We start from the raw sequence: 23,063 nt of genomic DNA, 5'->3' as shown, positions 1-23,063 counted from the left end.
GATCAATTTTCTTATCTAACACTCAGTTTCTTCATCCTTGAGAGTGTCAGGTGGGTCTGCTGTGCGCTCCCATAGCATTGATCAAACGTTAATGTACTTGCTCATTTAATTGTCTGGCTTTTCCCTTAAACTATAAGCCCCATGAGAGCAGGGTGATGTCTGCCTTATTTCTCCACGATCTAGCACACAGAACCTGATACGTACTGAGTACCAGATAATTATTTATTGAATAAATGAATGAATGAAAGTCTTTCTAAAGTACAGTTTCAATATTTTATATTATAAATGGAAAGTTCCTTGAAGGCAGGAGCAGTATACTATTAATCTTTCTAATCTTCTACACTCTGTAGGCCTTGCACAAATGAAGCATTCAAATGAACTTAAATGATTCATTTAAAAAAAAATTAGAGGTACATTCGTATATATCACCAGAGGCAGTAATAATCTCAGCATGGCATTAGACAGCAGAATCTGCAAACGGAAGAAGACACAGAACAAGTTGTGAAAAGCCTTTAAGGTAAGGGATCCTCGATAAATTCCTTCACAACCTGGCCAGGAAACTTTAAAATCTGGTAGGTCACTCAGAATAAGCCTTCAATCCTATTCCACAGGGATTCCCATTAAGAAGAGAATGGACAGGGATCGCAAAAGAGGGTCCTGGGCAAAGCGGGAGAAAAATGTAGAACAATATTCAAATTCACAAATAAAGACCGGACTTGCTGGTCTGATGGTGACTGGAGGAACCCCCAAGGCTATGTCTCCCGAACACCCCGTGAACTCAGAACTGAAGGCCCTCCCAAAGTCCACCTTTCAGCCAAAGATTAAACAGGCCTATAAAACAAACAATAACACACTTGAGGAAGGTGCTTCTTAGTTCAGTCAAGTATATGGGACCAAATAGGCAACACCAACCCAAAAGCAAAGAAGGGACAGGAAAACTGGATGAATCCACACTGATAACCCAGAGTGGAAAACGAAAGAGTGCTGACACATTGTGGGGATTGCAACTAATGTCACAAAACAATTTGTGTATAAAATTTGTGAATAAAAAACTAATTTACACTGTAAACTTTCACCAAAAACACAATAAAATTAAAGAAAAAAAAAAAGAGAATGGAAGAGAGTGACACCTCCTTCTCAGCTTTGTTCGTGCCATCTTCAAACTCCTCGCCTCCCCATTGTTAGGCTTTGGAAAAAAGAAAAGTAGCTATTTTTTCAAAGAGAACAAGAAGGTGTTTAGTGAAAGGGTATTTGCCAGAGTTGGAGTCAAATAACGGGTGTTAAAGTGCTATCTCCAACACTCACTAGCTGAGTACCTCTGGGAGCTCAAATGTCTCATCTATCAAATGGGCTGATGATACCAGCCCTGTCTTCCAATCTCCATTGTTCAGTGAGGAAAATGAGAGCATGTATGTATGTTAAAGTGCTTTTTAAAACATGAAGCAAAATACCACATGTGATGTATCATTGTTGTTGCTGCTGCTGCTGCTGCTGCTGTTTTGTAGGCTGGGGACTCTGGTTTGGGTTATTAGGACACTTGAATATCAATAATCACCTGAATGCACATCCCTAAGGTGTAGCTCTTTGATATGGTTACAAAGAAGGCTGTAATTAATAAAATTCTTTAAATAAATACTCAATTTGAGACTTACTACATTCAAATGATTCCAGAGGCAAGTTTAAAAACATCTCAAGGGAAGAAGGGTAATTAAAACTATTTTACTGAAAGAAGAAAGAAATATCAAGAAAAGACTATTGGTATTGCACAGGAGGAAAAAATGGCAAAGGCAATGAGTAGCACACCAAGGTTACTAGATACTCCCAATCAGATTAAACAGAAAAGCATTCCAACCTTACACTTCCTTGAGTAGCCTAAATATTAAGTGGTACCTTAGGTTCATTATTTAAAAAAAAAAAAAATTCAAACCTCCTATTCAAAGACTAATCTCTTACTTCATCTACTTTCTTTTATCTGTCGTTCTTTATCTCTACTGGTCTTCTCCCTCTTCCTTTTATGTTTGATGATTTCACAAATAGTTCAAAGTTTGTCTGCTATTTCTTATTAAAAAAAAAAAAAATCCCTCTCTTCTTTACGCTGTCTTTATTTGCGTCATTTTTCCATTTTCTCTTATTACTGTTCATTTTTCATTTTTATTGCTTTTGATCTTCTCTTTACTTCTTTACATCTCTTTTTTTACACAACCTTTCTCATGTTTTTGCCTTACACTGATGTCTCCTCTATTGTCTGCCCCGCCTCCCCCCCATTTCAAATTCTACCTGTCTGAGCTTCTTTATTATTATTATTATTTAAACACACGTGAGTGGCCTTAAAATACTGCATGAACAATTTGTTACTAGGATATTTGAAAGGGGAAAAAAGCCACAGCAAACATTTATTTTAATGCGTATGTTTCTGTGTGTGTAGGCAGATGGTTGACTCAAATCACTAGATGGCAGTATTCCAAATCTGATTCTAATCAGATATCTGTGCCCCTCCCCCTTCTTCCTTTATGTTTCTGTCCTATATGTGGATTTATTCAAAAATTCTTTCAGTCCTCTGCATAGTCTACATTTGAAATCTAGGACATGTCACATTAGTTCTCAAAAATAACATAACTTGGTACTTAAAGATTTATGACTGCTGATTTGAGCCTGAACTGGGGAGAAAATAGTTTGGTTGACTTGCTTTTCCTGTGTGGGAAAAAAAAGCAAGTTTGAAGAGCCTTATATGTAAATGTGCTAATGAATGAAATTTCAAATACCGGCCCAAGCATCCAGTTTGTGAAATAGAGTGTATTAATGAGCATTTCATACAAAGACTCCTTTCATGATCTCCCAGCCTTGATTATTAGATAATTTGGGTAATCTATAGTGTACTATATTGAATATATAGTGGCCTCCTGCTACTTTTTGCTTCCTCTGTACCCTTTTCTTTTAAGAATTGACGCTACTCTACCAAGTACTAGTTATCAGACTTTGAACAAGTTATGAAACCTAGTTATGCCTAAATTTCCTCATCTGTAAAATGGGAAAATTAAGTATATATCTCAGAGAGTTATTATAAAGTTTAAATGAATTAATATATGTAAAACATTTAGAACAGTATCTGGCATATAGTAAGATCTTGATGTTAACCTATTGTTTTTTCAAGATATCCTTAGACCATCTATTGTTTCTAAGCATTAGGTAGGAGGATGACAATTAAAAAGGAACCAGTACCCCCCATAACTCATAAAGTAAACATTCAAATAAGTAACCTAGTAACTACAATAGGGAGTCCCTGGGTGGTCTATTCACTCAGCAGTTAGTGGAAAGTTTGGCGGTTTGAGTTTACCCAGATGTGCTTCAGAAGAAAGACCTGGCAATCTACTTCTGAAATATCAGCCGTTGAAAACCCTATGGTACACAGTTCTGCTCTGATGCACTTGGGGTTGCCATGAAACAGAATCAATTCAACAACAACTGGGTTTTTTTTTTTTTTTTGGTGATAATTACAATGCTGTGGGATAAGTGTGATGGGAAGGGGAGGTATATAATCTTACAGGACAAAATAGATCAACTAACTCAGCGGATGAGTGTGGGAAGGAGAAAGAAAAACCCTCCCAGAAAAAGTTGCATCTCAGTTAAAATCTGAGGAAGAGAAGTTTTGTATGGATGAACAGGCAGGTGTGGGGAAGAACATTTGGAAAAAGTGTTTCTGGGAGAGGGAAGGGGCCCTGGTGGTGCAGTGGTTAAGAGCTCAGCTGCTAACCAAAAAGTTGGCAGTTCGAGTCCACCAGCTCTCTTTAGAAATCCTATGGGGCAATTCTACTCTCTCCTACAGGGTTGCTATGGGTCGAAATCCACTCGTCAGCAACAGGTTTGGTTTTGGTATTTTTGGAAGAGGGATGAACATTTATTTGCTCTTGCTGCCAGTATAACTGAGAAAGTAACTTTATTCAAGAATTAGGCCATTATTTCTTGATGTTCACAGATATCTGTGAATAATTCATTTTGATTCTCTATAAAGCAGAAGCAAAGGAGTCATTTCAAGGTCCAAGAAAAAGCTATTATAGCCTAACCTACTGAAGTGTGACTGTGAAATAATGAAACAGATTTTTAAACAAAATGTGGCATAGATCTTTTCTCAGATAATATGCTGATCTCCTCCCTATAAAATGATACTAAGTATTTTTGAATAAAGAATGCATTCATGAATTATATTTTCCAGGATTAGTGATGGGTTTATACTGAACTCATTCTCTACTAGGGGCCAATGCTATAAATTTGCAGATCAGTTTGATGTGAGATGGGGGAAGGGCACGATCTACAGCTGGTCACAAAATGAAGCTACTGAACATTAGAGCAGTAAAAGCCTGGATTAAGGTTTTTTAAGTCTATTTACAATCAACTGACCTTGGGTTTTACTCACCGGGATGAGATCATCAGGGGTGTGAGTTGGAGGGAATGAGTTCTTCATAACCTCTAGTTTCATAAGGATGTAGTCTTGATTTCCCAAATGGATGAAACAAACTTCCTATAGTATGCAAAACCTTCAGTGGCCTTGCCCTTTTAAGAGCAGTCAGCAGAAATATAGAACAATGAGTTTAATGGCCCAGATAATTGAGCAGCAAAGCCACCTACAAATCCTTGCAGAAGACATTCACTTGTGAAGCAGAGAACTGTGGACACTTTGTGTGATGAAATATGTGAGAGAAGCCCCCTGGGTCTGTGTAGGGATGCAAAGTGATTAAGTTGAGCCCTTACAATAATTGCTTTTTACCATTTAGTCAAGTAGTGATTAAAATGGCAGCCATGTGGTTTGGGTGGCAAAAGGGTCAAATATATTCACAGCTATGGGTTATCCTTCCAGTCTTAAGCTCCTTTTTTATGCTTTTCCTTATATGTACCTGGAGCCCTGGTGTCTCAGTGGTATAGCGTTGGGCTGCTAACCAAAAGGCTGGCAGTTCGAATCCACCAGCCGCTCCTTGGAAACCCTGTGGGGCAGTTCTACTCTGTCCTATAGGGTCTCTATGAGTCGGAATCAACTCAATGGCAACGGGTTTGGTCTTCTTTTTTTTATATGCATCTGCATTTTGTATTAATATTATCAGACTCAAAGATACCAAGATGCCTCTCTCTTCCCCTAACCCCTTAAGACACGGATATACCGGTTAAGGATAATCAGGGACCCTATGTTACTCCTTCCTAACCTAGAGCAATGAAGGGCTTGAATAAATGTGGGTGTAAACCTCAGAGTAACTTTTCCCAAGGCCCAGTCTACAGAAGGTATATGGTTCCCACTTCCCACAAAGCACAACACATCCTGAAAGTTAGCTATCAGTAATCGCTAAAGAATTCTCCCTATACGGACTTTACCAACCAAGGGTCCCACCCTTAAGATCTTTCCATGAGTCTTAAACCAGTAATTACTCCCACACTTCTTCTTCTTCCCCTTTTGTGGATTATGGAGAACCGTTTTACCTCTTATGAGCAACTCGTACCCTCTGGCTTTTTAAGGATTTCTGGAACTGGAGAACAAGTAACTAGTAATGCTATATTTTTTAGTTTTCTGTTTTCTCATGATTTCACCATCAAACAATATGAAGTCACAAGCCTCTGATACTGTTGACAGATGTTGTCTTTCATTTTACAAAACTGATCACGTATTTCTACTTGGAAAGGGAAATGTATCAACAATAATTGTTATTCCCTTATGATAGTTTTTCTTTTTCACTTCCAATTGGCTGACATAACTACATCTTTTACTAAAGTGTAGTCCTGCATGGTGCAAATGGTTAATATGCTCAACTGCTAACTGAAAGGTTGAAGGTTTGAGTCCACCCAGACACACCTCAGAAGAAAGGCCAGGCAATCTACTTCTGAAAAATCAGCCATTGAAAACCTTATGGAGCATAAACCCCACACATAGGGTCGCCATGAGTTGGAATCAACTCGCTGGAAACTTGTTTTTTTTTTTTTAACTAAAATATACCGTATAACTCATATGGCATTAAATATTCAAGTTATCACAGTACCCAGCTGCAACACACTGATATGTATAACAAATTATCTCATTCATTTTTCACCCTTATCCAATTTATCTTTGCAACTTATACACCCTTGCTCTTTAAAATAAATCCATTCCCCTATCCCTGATCTCTTTCCCAAGTGAGTTACTAAACTTGAAATGCTGTGGAAATATTCCATCAACTCTGTTTCCTTCAAAGTACTGCTCAGCTTGCTTTTAATTCATTTTTTTCTGTTTCTCTGGATCTGTTCTGTATCCTCCCTTCACTTTCCTTCGTTTCAACTGATAGCTCTTTCGGTGCTCCCCCTTCCATTTTTTCATCCCCTTAGGTCAGTCCCTTAGTATACCAACACTTCAGCAATTTCCTGCTCTCTCCAGCTCTGCACCATGGCCTTTTGAAAAATGTTCCCACTTTGAAAAGAATCAAGGGAAACTCCAAACCATTAGGGTGCATTGAAAGAAAATCTTAAAATATAGATTAAGCAAGGGCAATATCTTATCATGTAATCTAAGCATCTCTAAAACTTCAGGTATTGGAGTTAGGACATTGAAATTCAGAGAAATAGCTGATGTTAATGTGCACTGAAGGAGCCCTGGTGGCACAAAGGAGACCTGGTGGCACAGTGTTTAGGAGATTGGCTGTTAACCAAAACATTGGCAGTTCGAATCTACCAGCTCCTCCCTGGAAACACTATGGTGCTATTCTGACTTACAGGGTCGTTATAAGTCTGAATTGCCTTGAAGGGATTTTTTTTTTTTTTTTTTTTGGGGGTGGCACAAACAGTTAAGCAGTTAGGCATGTGACTGTAACCAAAAGGTAGGCAGTTTGAACCCACCCAGTAGCTCCTCAGGAAAAAGACTTGGTGATCTGCTTCCGTAAAGATTACAGCCAAGAAAACTCTGTGGGGCAGTTCTACTCTGTCACGTGGGGTCGCTATGAGTTGAAAATCGACTTGACGGCACCTAACAACAATATGCATTTGCTATGTGGGTGCCTGTTATATTGGATATTAGACGGTAAAGAATAACCCTTCTGCACCTAATATGTTGGGGAGGTTTTCCAGCAGTAGAGAATCCACCATCTGAAACTTGCTCCTCTGCCTGGGAAAACCAGTGTCCATTTTCAAGCAATCTGCTGCACTGCTAATAGCTGTTCTGCTCCAAAGCAGGCTTAAACTTCGGTACTTGATCTTTTGATCCCACTCTGGATTTATCACATTTTGTGATCATGATTTTGCCCTTGATTTGCATTCCTCACACCATTAAGAACATCAGGCTTTTCGTATGACTTATGGAATAGCAAATATAGCATCTTAGTAAACTGCAGGTTTTTTCTAACCAGAACATAAACCTTTCTCTGTTATATCAGATTGAGACAGGATAAAGAGAGTGAAAAATGGCCACTGAGTCACACCGACCTCTGTAGGAAAGGTGTCAACAAACTTTATGAAAATCATATTATATTCCTTAATATTTTCAGTATTATTAGGTAAATAACACTTCAATTTTTATTCCAGAAACTATGTGAACTGAGATTTAAAAAAAAGAAAAGAAAATCTTTAATCCCAAACTATCAGAGTCTCTTTCAAGTAGAAACTTCAGAGTAGATATTGGTCTTCAAGAAGTCTCCATATTTCTTGGTAGAAAAGTTTACACAAGAGGAATAACCAAGCATCCAATGCAGAGAGATTTCCAGGAAGTCTTCAGTGCTTTGGAGAAGAGCTAACTAGGCAGATGTTCTGGGACTGAATTACAAGAAACATTCTAGTCATCTGCCTCTTTTCCCAGCAGTCCTCCATTCCCTCTCAATCATCATCAAGAATTCTAAAACCTGAACAAGCGATCAGGGGCCTAACTATGGAAAATATTGCCTTGGACAATTAATGCTAAATTGCTGACTGATCTCTCACAGCTGATGGCCTATAGAAATTGCTAACTGGCGCCAAGCCTCAAGTGAAGCCCAGGGCACAACACCCTTCCTGCCCCTCCTCCCTTCCCCCTTCCCCCTTCCCCTAGTTCCAGTCAGAACTATCCTGCCTTTGGTTATGGGAGGAGAAGCTAAACTTCTGTGGGCTCTTGCCTTATGGCATTTGCCTGGCAGCAGGATTTCCAAGAATAGCTATTTTCCGTGGTTTTCTCAATCCCCACATCCCTAGGGAAACCAGGGAGTGTAAACGTTTTTAGTCCTAAGGTTGATTCAAGCATCAGCAAAATATTTGCTCTGAATTTTAGCCAGCATCCTACTTCATCCAAATGAATTCCCATATCTCAACTTACACAGACCAAAATGCCCACCAGACAGATCCGTAAGTTCCTATTCTCTAACATTAATGGAAAAGGAAATAATTAAAAGGAGGCTAACTGACCTCCTGAAAGATTTGGTTGAGTGGCAGATAGGGCAAGTTAAAACTGAAAGTCAGTGTCTACCTCTTAGATTTCCTCTTGAGTCACAACTTGTTTTAACTCAGTGAAGGTAGCTCTTTCCACATACTTCTTTGACTAACTTACAGAGAAACTAAAAAAGGAAAATGGAGTATCTCTGAAAATTCCTTTGCAATGAAAAGTGAAAAGCAGGGAAGAGAACAAAGCAAAAAATCCATAGCATCATTCAATCCCTAACACTTAAATTTTACCAAAGATGTTAAATACCTGTACACAGAAAACGACAAAGCATACATTGCTGAAAGAAATGAAAGGAGAGCTAAGTAAATAGACATCTCATGTTCATGGATTAGAAGTCTTAATATTTTAAAGACGTCAGTTCTACCCAAAGTTGTTTTGCCAGTTGAGTCATAATTAGAATTACAAATGCAACACTTAGAAATGTCTACATTAACTTGGGGTACACATATCTTTTTTTTTCCCCCTAATTAATCAACCTAAGATAAAGGCTCCCTAAAGAGCCAACACAGTATATCAGGAAAGAGCACAGACTCTAGGGCCAAACTGGTTCCATATCTTCCTCCCTTACCAGCTGTGTGATCTTGGGAAGCATTGAAAGATTAGGTAACTTTCCCAAGATCATACAACGCAGAAATAATGATATGGTCCAACTTCTATAACCAAGCACTGATTGATTCACTTTTGTCCACCTTTCTCTGCCACACAGAATGGTAAGTAGTTCTATATTGACAAGCAAGCCTATCAGTTGGATAGATAAGGCTATTGACAAGTACACCTATCAGTATGACAGATAAGGCAAGTCCCTGTGCCAGCCAGCATGAATACTATAGAATGACTTCCCTCCCTCCAAGGCTGATCACTGGATAGAAATACTGTGTTCATTTTTTTGTGGCTGCTATTGTTATTGTTATTCTCCTGGCAGCAAATAAAATAGAGGCCTTGTGGCCCAAGCCAGGAAGATATCCTGACCCTCCTGAGATGGTAAGTGAAGCAGCAGACTTTGGTTCTGGGATTAATGCTCAGAGTAGTAATTTTTGAAATCAGGAAGTGTGAGTCCTCTAAATTTGTTCTTCCTGCTCAAGATTGTTTTGGCCATCTGTGGCCCCTTACAACTCCATATGAATTTATGAACCAGCTTTTCCATTTCTGAAAGAAAAAAACCTGTTGAAATTTTGATAGGTAAACTTTTCTTTCTCCCTCTGTGGCTATTTATCAGCGGACTAGTGGCAACACCACATGTGCAGAGTAGAACTGCACTCCATAGAGATTTCAAAGCTGTGACCTTTTGGAAGCAGATCTCCAGACCTTACTTCCAAGGCATCTCTGTGTGGGTTTGAATCACCAACCTTTCAGTTAGTAGTCCAGCACTTAACTATTTGTACCAACCAAGGTCAACTAAAATTATGATAGTGACTGCATTGAGTCTATATCGTAGACAACTTTGGGTAGAACTGACATCTTTAAAATACTAAGACTTCTAATCCATGAACATGAGATGTCTATTTACTTAGCTCTCCTTTCATTTCTTTCAGCAATGTATGCTTTGTCGTTTTCTGTGTACAGGTGTTTAACATCTTTGGTAAAATTTTTTCCTAAGTATTTTTTTCTTCAGATACTATTTATAATGGAGTTGTTTTCTTAATTTCATTTTGGAATTGCTCATTGCTGGTGTATAGAAACACAACTAATTTTTGTGTCTTGATCTTGTACCTTGTAATTTTGTTATTTCTTTATTAGCTCTAGTAGCTTTTTTGTTTGAATTGCTTCAGATTTTCTATATATAGACTCATGTCATCTATGACTAGAGATAGTTTGACTTCTTTCTGATTCGCATGTCTTGTATTATATATATCTGTCTATCTATCTATTTATTTTGCCTGATTTACCCGGCTGCAACTTCCAGTACAATGTTGAATAGCAGTGGTAAAAGCAGGTATTCTTGTCTTGTTCCTTGTCTTAGGGGGAAAGCTTTCAATCTTTTACCACTGAGTATGATGTTAGCTGTAGTTTTTTTAATAATGCCCTTGATCATATTATCTTCTATTCCTAGTTTTCTTAATGTTTTTATCATGAAAGGGCATTGGATTTTGTCTAATGCCTTTCTGCATCAATTGAGATGATCATGTGTTTTTATATCCCTTTGTTCTGTTAATGCGCTATACTACATTGACTGAATTTCTTATGTTGAACTACCCTTGCATTCATTTCTGGAATAAATCCTACTCGTTTATGGTGTATAATTATTTTAGTATGTTGTTGGATTCAGTTTGCTAGAATTTTGTTGAGAATTTTTGCATCTATATTCATAAAGAACATTGGTCTGTAATTTTCTTTTCTTGTTATATCTTTTGGCTTTGGTATCAGAATAATGCAGGCCTCAAAAAATTACTTATGGAAGTACTCACTCTTCTTCTATTTTTTGAAAGAATTTGAAAAAGATTGGTTTTATTTTGTCTTTAAACGTTTGGCATAATTCCCCAGTGAAGCCATCTTATCCTAGACTTTTTCTTTCTTGGGAGATTTTTGATTACTGATTCAATCCCTTTACTTCTTATTGGTCTGTTGAGATTTTCTCAAGTAAGTTTAGGTAATGTGTGTGTTTCTAGGAATTTCTCCATTTCATCTAGATCATCTAATTTGTTGATGTACAACTGTTCATGGTTTTCTCTTATAATCATTTTTATTCCTGTAAGGGTAGTAATGTCCCCACTTCGTTTCTGATTTTAGTTATTTGTATCTTCTCTCTTTTTTCTTTGTCAGGCTAGCTAAAGATGTGTTAATTTTATTGATATTTCCAAAAAAAAAAAAACCCTTTGGCTTCATTAACTTTATTCTTTTATTATTCTACATTTCATGTATCTCTGCTCTAATCTTTATTTTTTCCTTCCTCCTGCTTGTTTTGGGTTAAGGTTGCTCTTCTCTCTGTTTCTTCAAAGTGTAAAGTTATGTTATTGATTTGAAATATTTCTTCTTTTTTAACATAGGTATTTACAACTATAAATTTCCTTCTGAACACTGCCTTCACTACATAGCACAGGTTATGGTATGTTTTGGTTTTGTTTTCATTTGTGTCAAGGTATTTTCTAATTTTTCTTAGGATTTCTTCCTGAACTTACTGGTTGTTTAATTTCCAGATATTTGTAAATTTTCTAGTTTTCTTACTGTTATTGAAACTAGTTTCATTCCACAGTGGTCAGACAAAATACTTTGTATGATTTCAATCTTTTTAAAATTTAGTAAGACTTTCTTTGTGGCCTAACATATGGTCTATCCAGCAGAATTATCAATGTGCACTTGAGAAGAACATACATTCTGCTGATGTTCGGTGGTGTATTCTAAATAATCTGTTAGGTACAATTGGTGTAGAATGTTGTTCAAGTTCTCTGTTTCCTTATTGATCTGACTAGATGTTTTATCTGTTTTTGAAAGTAGTATATTGAAGTCTCCAACTATTATTCTAGAACTTTCTATTTCTCCATTCAATTTTGTCAGTATTTGTTTCCTATATTTTGGGGCTATGTTGTTAGGCTTAAAATTGTTATGTCTTCCAGTGAATTGACCCTTTTATCATATAGAATGTGCTTATTTATTTCTTGCAATAGTTTTTGACTGAAAGTCTAGCATATATGATATTAGTATAGCCACACCAGATCTCTTTTCATTACTCTTCGCATGGAATATTTTTTTTTCCATTCTTTCACTTTCAGTATATTTGTGTCTTTGGATCTGAAGTTAATTTCTTGTAGACAGCATACAGTTGGTTATATATATAATTTTTTTAACTATTATGTCTATCTCTGCCTTTTAATTGGACGGTTTAATTTACTTTTGAACGAATTATTTATAAGAAAAGACTTACATTTGTCATTTTTCTATTTGTTTTCTGTGTCTTATACCTTTTGTTCCTCATTCCCCTATTACTGCCTTTTTTGTGTTGATTTTTTTTTTGTAGTGAACCATTTTGTTTCCCTTCTTATTTCCTTCTTTGTGTAATTTTTTAGTTTTTTTTTTTGTGTGTGTGTGTGTGTGTGTGTGTGTGTGTGTGTGTGTATGGATATCATAAACGTTAAATTTAACATCCTAGATGTATAACAATATAGTTTGAATTGCTACCTACTTAACTTCAGTAGTATAAAAAAGTGCTGGTCCTATAGAGTTCTACTCCCCCTTTTGGGTTTTTATCACAAATTACATCTTTATCCATAGTATGTCTGATGACATAGATTTATAATTACTGTTTATGCATTCGTCTTTTAAATCATGTAGGACATAAAAAGTGGAGTTACAAACCAAAAAAAACAATGTTACTAGCTTTTACATTTTCCCATGCAGTAACTTTACTAAAAATTTTAATTTCTTTATATGGTTTCAAGTTACTGTCTAGTGTACTTTCATTTCAACATAAATGACTCCCTTTAGCATTTCTTATTGGGCAGGTCTAGCAGTAACAATTTCTCTCAGCTTTTGTTTATCTGAGAATGTCTTAATGTTTCCTTCATATTTGAAGAAGAGTTTGGGCTGATATAGAATTCTTGATTAATAGATTTGTTTTGTTTTGGTTTGTTTCATCTTTCAGCACTCTGAATATGTCATCCCACTGCTTTATATGTGTTATGTTCCTTCTCTCTTACTGCTTAAAAGACTCCTTTTGTCTTTAGCTTTGAAAAATTTGATTATAATATGTCTCAGTATGAATCTCTTTGATTGATTCTACTTAGAGCTCATTGAGCTTCTTAGATACATAGATATGCATTTTGTCAAATTTGCAAAGCTTTCAATCACTATTTCTTCAACTTTTCTTTCTCTCTTTCTCTCACTCTTTTCCTTTTAGGATGCTTATAATGTGTATGTTGGTCTGCTTGATGTCATCACATGGGTCCCTTAGGCTCTGTTGACATTTCTTCATTCTTTTTTCTATTCCTAAGACATATAATTCCAATTGCCTGATCTTCAAGTTTGATGATACTTTCTTCTGCCTGCTAAAATCTGCTCTTGAACTCATCTAGTAAATTTATTTATCAGTTATTATACTTTTTAGCTCCAGAAATGAATTTATATTTGGTTCCTTTTTTATAGTATCTGTATCTTTATTGGTATTCTCATCTTGGTCACATATTGCTTTCCTGATTTCTTTTGGTAGTTTGTCCATGTTTTCCTTTAGCTCTGTAAGCATACTTAAGACAGTTGTTTTAAAGTTCTCATCCAGTACGTCCAAAATCTGGGCTTCTTCTGGGATGGTTTCTATCTTCAGTTTTGTTCCTTTGAATAAGATATCCTTGCCTAATTTTTGTTTGTTTGTTTTTGGATGTCTCATGATTTTTTGTAGTAGTTGTTGAAAACTGGATATTTTAATATTATAATGTGGTCACTTTGGAAATAGGATTCTGTCTTTCCTCTGGGTTTTGCTTTTTAGTTTAGTTTAGTTTTGTTTTGATTGTTGAAGGCTGTAAGAGTCCACTGATATAGTGACTTTTTCAAACTATTTTTCTTTTTTTGTAAAGACTATATTCCTTGCTGCATGTGTTCACTAAAGTCTCTGTTTCTTTAGCTTGTATTCAGCTAATGTTTTAACAGAGATTTCCTTGACTGCCAGGAGAAAAACAAACAACAAACAAACAGAGTAACAACATTATCGAACAAAACTTATCTCCAAGTTTTTTCAGACTGGCTCTGTGCTGGGACACTATTTTCCCATTTAACCAGGCTTACACTGAGCCCAGAGATAAGCCCAAGGTAAAAGCTTACGGTCTTTCTGAGTAAGCATCTTGCTCTGCATAATGGCTTTTTAAATTCCCCATGTACACAGATGTTTGAATGCCCTAGTTTCTCAGAGAAACTCTTTTCCAGGCTTTTCCTCCCAAGCCTTATGTTGTATATTGTATGTCTTACTCGTACTCTTTTTCCCAATGTGGTTACAATGTTTTTCACCTTGAATGAGTTCCAAGATAGATGAAACATAGGTGAGCATCTTTCCTCAGTCTTTCAGGTAGACACCAGGCAGCTTAGAACAAACTCAATAATTTGTGAATAAGGACTGCTCTGCTCCCTCAAGAACCAGGGGTCAGGGTCCCACTCTGGGAACATGGGTTGCCATCTTCAAACTGGCTGCTCAGCTGGGAAGGTGGTTGGGAATGAACAAGTAAAAAAGCAAAGAAGTGCCCCTGCCATTTTTGAATTGCCTTTTTCTTGATTTAATACTTCCTCAGCTGCTGTTAACTTTTGAGTATTTTCCAGAATTCAGACAAAGTTGATTTTGACAGTTTCTACTTGTTTTCTGATTTTTCTGTGGGGGCATGGGAGCCTTCTGTATGGATTACACCTAAACTTAAAGAAAACAAAAATCCTCACAACTGGACCAATATGCAACATCATGATAAACAGAGAAAAGATTAAAGTTGTCAAGGATTTTATTTTACTTGGATTCACAATCAATGCCCATGGAAGCAGCAGTCAAGAAATCAAACAATGTATTGCATTGGGCACATCTCCTACAAAAGACCTCCTTAAAGTGTTAAAAAGCAAAGATGTCACTTTAAGGATGAAGGTGCACCTGACTCAAGCCATGGTATTTTTAATCAAGAAGACCAAAGAAGAATTAATGCCTTTAAATTATGGTGTTGGCAAAGAATATTAATATACTATGAACCGCCAGAAGAACAAACAAGTCTGTCTTGGAAGAAGTACAGCCAGAGTGCTCTTTGGAAGCAAGGTTGGTGAGATTTCATCTTACTTACTTTGGAGGTGTTATCAGGAGGGACCAGTCCCTGGAGAAGGACATCACGCTTGGTAAGGTAGAGAGTCAGAGAAAAAGAGGAAGACCATCAATGAGATGGATTGACCTAGTGGCTGCAATAGTGAGCTCAAACATCGCAACAATTATAAGGATGGCACAGGACCAGGCAGTGTTTCATTCTGTTGTACATAGGGTCACTATGAGTCAGAATCAATTGACAGCACCTAAGAATAACTAGGGAGCTTGGATCTGTCTACTTCATCATCTTGCTGATATCCCAGATGTGGATATCATTTTTTGGAAGAGAATTTTTCAATCAACCACAAATGGATTGGGCACTTCCTCTTTGAAGATCTGAATCATCATCCCCACTCCCTCTCCGATGGCCCACAGTATCAGTGGTCAGTAGACTTTCCTTTTCAAATATAAATATCAGTCTCGTCTCATAACCCTTTCTGAAAAAGCAATGCTGTCAGCCAGTCTCCATAGTGTGATTTTCCCCAAGGATTCCAGAAGGCCCCAGACCCTCAAAACACAGAATGCATAAAATCATTATTCTCTTTCCCCAACATAGTGACCTGCCTGTCTGTTCAACTAATTAGAGTCACAAAATTTACATCCTAGAAAAATGTACATCCCCCTGACCCATTTGTTCTGTTGTATAGCGTTGCTATGAGTAGGAACCAACTCCACGGCACCTAACAACAACAACTGCACCTACACATTGGAAAAAAGGGAAGGTTCCTCAGCACCTCAAGAATGATTAACCCATCTAAGCACATCCAAGGCGATTCTCCAGTTCCTCTCTCACTAGAGCAAAGCAAGCAAAAAGCAGCTTTGTCTATGCAATGCTGAAAAAAGTAAATAAATAAGTTCCAATCTGCAGGGTAGTATGAAAACCAAAGAAATGATGAAGGAGAGTGCTCTACTTTTCACTCTAATATATTTTAAGGTTATTTTTCTCTTGCTCCCCATTGTAATTTACAGAAACTTATTCACCTACCTGTATGGTCCATGTTCTGTTTCTTCAAGGCTTGTCCATTCAGTTTAAATTATGGATGGCATGTATGGTCAGTAAGGATGTGTACTTAGACCCCATAAGGCCTGGGTTCAAAGTCTGGTTCACCTTTTTCTAGCTATGTAGTCATAGATAAATTACTAAACTTCCTCTCTGTATACATTTCTTCAACTGTAAAATTTTTATCATTTGCTTACTATTCAGTCAAGACATTCACAACGAAATGATTTTCAAGAGCCTCTCTTACTGCAAAAACAGACCCATTGTCACCTATCACTAAGAGCTATGCCTTAAAGAGTTTAGAAGGCAACATGAATATAAATGTTTTTATTTGTGTTCCCGCCTTAGTTCTAAGCCTAAGCCTAATATTTCAGTATCCAAACTCTCAAAATCTAAATTCAAATATTACAAGTGAATAAAAAAAGTAGCCAATATTTAACGAACTTCAAAGATCTTCCTTAGTTTTTTTGATTGTTTTGGAATAATGTAATCCTGGGGAGGTAGTACACTATTAATAGCAGGATTCAGCGTGCTGGATATTAATCCCTGACCTGCCAATTACCAGCTGTGAGAGCATGATCAAATTAACCAAAAGGTCAGCAGTTCGAATCCACCAGCCACTCCTTGGAAACCCTATAGGGCAGTTCTACTTTGTCCTGTAGGGTCACTGTGAGTTGGAATCAACTTGATGGCAACCGGTTTGTTTTTTTTTTTTTTAGTTTCTGTGCTTCAGTTTCCTCATCCTCATGTAAAATGGGGATAATACAGTATCTACATAGCAGAGTTGTTTTGAGGAATAAATAAGTTAAACTCTAGGACAGCACCTAACTCACAGTAAACCCTCAATAAATGTTAGCTATTTTACTACCAAATATTATTTTTAATAAGTTACATAGAAATTTTCTAATCATCCTAAAAATTTGTGCAGGTTTTTAGCATAATTATATTTTTATCTAAGATTTTACCTTCAATGTAGACTAGAATTTTCTTTTGAAGTCAAAAAGAATATAGGGGATGCTTATGATCTTTATGCCTAAACTCAAATAATAAAACTGAAGGAATAGAATTGGAGATGAATTGTCATTAAAATATGCATTTATGCGTGGGATATAAACTAGAAACTTCAAAAATTCTATTTTTAGATAGAGTAATTCCCTCATCAAAAGTTTATTAACCATGGCACAGTGATAATAATTAGGATAATATTTTAATGAAAATTTTTACCCTCATGGGCTTACAGTGTAGTGAGAGAAAGACAACTAAACCCACCTTTATAACACTGTGAAAAGTGCTGATAGATTAATGTATAGGGTGTTATTGTATTTAAGCTTTAAATTTCCCTTAATTACAAAGAAATCATACTCTACAAGATTATGTTACTCATATTGAAAAATTTTGCTATTTGTTTTCATGGTTATCTTGATTATAGACTCTTCCTTTACTAATGGGAGTCACTGGGTGGTGCAAACTTTTAAAGAACTCGACCACTAACCGAAAGATAGGAAGTTGGAAATTTGATTCAACTCAGAGGTACCTTTGGAAGAAGGTCCTGGTGATCTACTTCTGAAAAAATTAGCCAATGAAAACCCTATGGAGCACAGTTCTACTCTGACATGCATGGGATCTCCATGAGTTGAAGTTGACTCAAGAGCAACCAGTTTGGTTTCTTTACTAATAGATTTATCCTTCTGTCAACACTAGTATCACCTGAAGCCACTGAAGTGTGGTCTGTTCTATCCCTTTGATAATGTTTTGCTGTAAAAAAAAGTTAAGATTACTGATTCATTTCTTCTTTTAATGAAATCAAATACAGAACAATTCAATATTGCTCTACATAGGTGCATAACTCAGAGTTCCGTTAGACAGAACGTAATTCGGTTCACTTGGTCGCTATAAGTTGGGATCAACTCAATGGCAATGGATTTTTTTTTTTTCCTTTGGTCCTCTTTACTAAATCAGTGCCCAGGAAGAGAAGAAATTTCAGCAGAAAATTTGAATGTACAGAAAAGCATTTACCCAAGGTAGGACTTGCATTTCAATCCATCAAAGTACAATGTTTTGCATTTTGACACAAATCAAGAAAGCCAGAGGACTACGGTTAGGCCTTTAAATGTTCATATTCTTAGTAATGGAAAGAAGGCTGCTGATAAAGTGGAATATCTCTTCAGAGTCATTCCACTCTTGTGTGTAGAGCAACTGAGTACTTTTCCCAAGGTGTTAAAGGATATGGAAGTCATTCTCCCACCCATCAGTTGTGTGTGCAATGCCTTTGTGGCTGATGCACCACTGGATGTGGCTGGAACATGATACAGCATAAAGCAAAGTCCAACAATGAAACTGCTTGGGGTAGACCAAATCCAGCCTCACTCAAGGTCACAACGTGCAATGGTGGTTGTCTCTGGCTTTCAAGGGCAGAAATAAAAGAGACTGGTAGAATGCAGGGTGGGGATTAGAAAGAGGCAAATTTCTCCTTGTGTGGTTCAGGGAAGAGTCTAGAAAACAGCTGCATGTGAAATGAATTATACATCTCAACTTCTTTCACTGTTATCTGGAGTGAATATACTGCTTTGTCATACAGCTGCCTTAGGCTAAATCCTCCACACTCTCACAGTCTTCTCAGTCTACTACTACCCGAGTACCTTTGAAGCCAGGATTTAAATCCATAAAAATAGAAGCTGGATTACTGGTTGCCGACTGCTGAAGAACTTTAAATGCTTCCTGGAAAGAGTGGGGAAGGAGGTGCAGTGACATGAGAAAGGATGAATGGGAAGGGGGATAGTCAATTTTTAAGAGAAATGGTAAACTCCAAGTTAGCACAGTATTTCAGTAAATTGGGTGTCTATTTTCCTCACTGTCAGAGGTTTCGTGGATTTTCACAATTAGAAATTGCCTCCAATCAATTTGAGTCTTTATAGACTGTCCTGTTCTCTTCCACCAATCAAAATTCATCTCTTTAATAATCTCTGCACCATTGCTGAGGCTGATTTAAGACACCCATCCATCAATTCTGCTGCCTCATATTCTGCCTGAGATTCTGGTTGGCAGCCCTATTCTTTTGTCCACTTCTATGATTGCACCGGGAGATCCCAGTGGTGCAAATGGCTAACACGCAATGCTGGAAGTGTGAGTTCACCCAGAGCACCTCAGAAGAAAGCCCTGGTGATCTCTTTCTGAAAAAACAGTCACTGAAAACCCTATAGAGCACACTTCTACTCTGACACACATGGTGTTGCCATAAATCAGAATCAGACTCTATGGCAACTGTGTTTTGTGTTTTTTTTTGTTTTGTTTTATGATTGCACCATAGATAGGCATAATCACTGCCCTGGAGACATGGCCCATCAAGGTACCATCTCCTAGAAAGCTGTCAGGCAGTCCCGCTTGTTGAGCAAACAAGCCTAATAACTTTTATAAATCAAGGCATTCTAAGTTAGCACAGAGTAGTGCTAATAAATATACTTTAATAATTATATTTGATACTATATTTAAAATTGATAGAGAATGAGAATCTGAATTCTTAGAGCTATTCAGAAATATTTATTTCCCACATTCCTTCCAGATACTGGTAGGATGGCACTTATCCTGATGAACTCAGGTGTGGCCATGTAATTTTCTTTGGCCAGTGAACAGATGTTATGAGTGTCATTTTCAAACAAGAGCTTTAAGAAACATTACATGTTGCCACATGCTCTTTTGCCTCTCCTACAGTAAATGACAATGTTCCAGAGAGTGGCTGATCACCAAGTAAGGACAACAACAGTGTGGGAACAGAGACTGTCTTAGTTATCTAGTGCTGCCATAACAGAAATACCACAAGTGGCTGGTTTTAATGAAGAGAAGTTTACTTCCTCACAGTCAAAGTAGGCTAAAAGTCCAAACTGAGGGTGTCAGCTCCAGGGGAAGGCTTTTTCTCTCTGTCGGCCTTCTCATCAATGTTCCAGACTAGGAACTTCTTGGAGCAGGGACCCCAGTCCAAAGTACTCTCTCTGCTCCCGGCACTGCTTTCTTGATGGTATGAGGTCCCCCTGTCTCACTGCTCACTTCTGTCTTTTATGTCTCAAGAGATTGCCTCAGGACACAATCCAGTCTTGTAGATCCAGTCTTGCTTTACTAACACAACTGCCACCCATCCTCCCTCATTAACATCATAGAGGCAGGTTTACAACATATAGGAAAATCACACAGTACCAGGAATCATGGCCCAGCCAAACTGATATACACATTTTTTGGGGGACATAATTCAAACCATGACATTCCACCCTTTGGTCCCCGAAAAAATCACATCCTTGCAACATGCAAAACATATTCACTCCATCATATCATAGCAAAAGTCTTAACTTCAAGTCCAAAATCCAAAAATTCCTCTTCATCTGTGAAATCTAGAATACAAGTTATTTGCTTCTAACGGTACAATGGCAGAACAGGCCCAAGCTAGACATTTCCATTACAAATGGGAGAAATTGCAGGGAAAGAAGGCATAACAGGCACCAAGCAAGTTAGCAGAACACATTACATTAGCCCGCAAGGCTTTCAAAATAATCCTCCGTTCTCTGAGACAATCTACACAATGGCCCTGCCCTCCAGACTCTAGGTATTGGCCACAGTCTCTGGATTTTGAGTGGAGGCCCCTCGGCCCTGGGCTTCAGCTCTGCCTTCCAGGCCCACTGGGACAGCAACTCTGCTCCCTTGGCTTTAGGCACACCATTCTCCTAGTCCATCCGAGTGACAACTCCACCCTTAGAAACACAGAGGCCATGGCTCCACCCTTTGAAACCCCTGAGGTCATGGCCATACCTTTTGAGGCTGAAGCAGCTCGGCTTCTTGTGTCCCTTGTCTCTTCAGCTTCTGCTTCCTATGGCTTCTTGGCCCTCAGGCCTCACGCCCGCATCTGCCCTGCTGGGGCAAGTGTTCCAAAGCTCAGTAGCTCCACATGTAAGTGCCCACAGGCACCCCACTCCGCCAGGAAGCCTTCTGAGCACAGGCACTCAGCTCCCTCTCTCCGTGGGTCAGCAAGCCTAGCTCCACCGATAAGTGCCCAGAGGCACCCCACTCTGCCAGGAAGCCTCCTGCTCTCAGGCATTCAGCTCTCTTGCTCCGTGTGTCGGCTCCAGCACCGCCTTTCACCGGTCTCCTGGTTCTGCTGCTGTTGGTTCTCTGCTGCTGCTGCTTCTCTGCTGCTGTAGGTTCTCTGCTGCTGCTGGTCCTCTGTCATTGCCGTATGTGTATCCATTCACAGTTTTAAAACCGCTTCCACATTTTAGGTATCTGTTAGAGCAGCACCCCACTCTCTCGGTACTAAATTCTGTCTTAGTTATCTAGTGCTGCCATAACAGAAATACCACAAGTGGATGGTTTTAACGAAGAGAAGTTTATTTCCTCACAGTCAAAGTAGGCTAAAAGTCCAGACTGAGGGTGTCAGCTCCAGGGGAAGGCTTTTTCTCTCTGTCGGCCTTCTTATCAAAGTTCCGACTAGGAGCTTCTCGGCGCAGGGACCCCAGTCCAAAGGACTCGCTCTGCTCCCGGCACTGCTTTCTTGATGGTATGAGGTTCCCCTGTCTCACTGCTCACTTCTGTCTTTTATATCTCAAAAGATTGCCTCAGGACACAATCCAGTTGTAGATCCGGTCTTGCCTTACTAACACAACTGCCACCCATCCTCCCTCATTAACATCATAGAGGCAGGATTTACAACATATAGGAAAGTCACACAGTACCAGGAATCATGGCCCAGCCAAACTGATATACACATTTTTTGGGGGACATAATTCAAACCATGACAGAGACCATAGCCAATGCTTAGTGAATAGCAATGAACTTCCGGTGTTTGAAGTGATTGATATTTGGGGGATATTTGTTACTGCAGCATAATCTAGCCTATGCCAGCTAATATATACTATACAATGCTTCTTGGTGTTCACTAGTTGGTGAACATCATGGACTTCCACTTTCAAAAATATCTTTTAAGGAGCCTTATTTTCATTGAATATATTCAAAACACATTTACACATCTTAAAACAATTAAGGGACATTGCTATTCTATTTATAATTTAAGAAAGCTAAGTCTGAACCTAATGAAATTCTGGCAGAGTAAGAATAGAATTCAAACAACAGCTATCCTATAGCTTCTACTGCATGAAAATTATCATAGGAGAAAAGTATTGCAGACAAAACTAAGCAAATTCTTCCTTCAAAGTCTTCGCTAAAGCAAAAGCAAGTTCATTACTTATTAAGAATTGGGAAAGAGAGTTTATTCTTAGTTCATCAATATTAGCCTGAAGAATATTATTTTTTTTATTGTTGTACTTGAAGTGAAGGTTTACAATTTAAGCTAGTCTATCATACAAAAATTTATACATACATTTTTTTGTGACCCTACTTGCTCTACCTATACTGTGACAGCACATTCTTTATTTCCACCTCGGATTTCCTGTGTCCATTCAGCCAGCTCCTGACACTCTCTGCCTTCTCATCTTGCCTCTGGACTGGAGCTGCCCATTTAGTCTAATGTATCTACTTGGACTAAGAAGTACACTCTTCACAAGTAACATTTTATGTCCCATAGTCCAGTCTAATCTTTGTCTGAAAAGTTGGCCTCGGGAATAGTTTTAGTTTTGAGCTAACAGAAAGCCCGGGGGCCAAGTTTTCCAGGGTCCCTCCAGTCTCAATCAAACAATTAAGTCTGGTCTTTTTACTAGAATTTGAGTTCTACACCCCACTTTTCTCCTGCTCTGTCAGGGACTTTCTGTTTTGTTCCCTGTCAGGGAAGTCATTGGTGGTAGCCGGGCACCATCTAGTTCTTCTGGTGTCAGGCTGATGAAGTCTCTGGTTTATGTGGCCCTTTCTCTCCCTTGGGCTAATATTTTCCTTGTGTCCCTGGTGTTCTTCATTCTCCTTTGCTT

The sequence above is a fragment of the Trichechus manatus genome, unplaced genomic scaffold (assembly GCF_000243295.1).
Source record: "Trichechus manatus latirostris isolate Lorelei unplaced genomic scaffold, TriManLat1.0 scaffold00119, whole genome shotgun sequence".
Lineage (NCBI taxonomy): Eukaryota > Metazoa > Chordata > Mammalia > Sirenia > Trichechidae > Trichechus > Trichechus manatus.
This window is presented reverse-complemented; position numbering follows the sequence as displayed.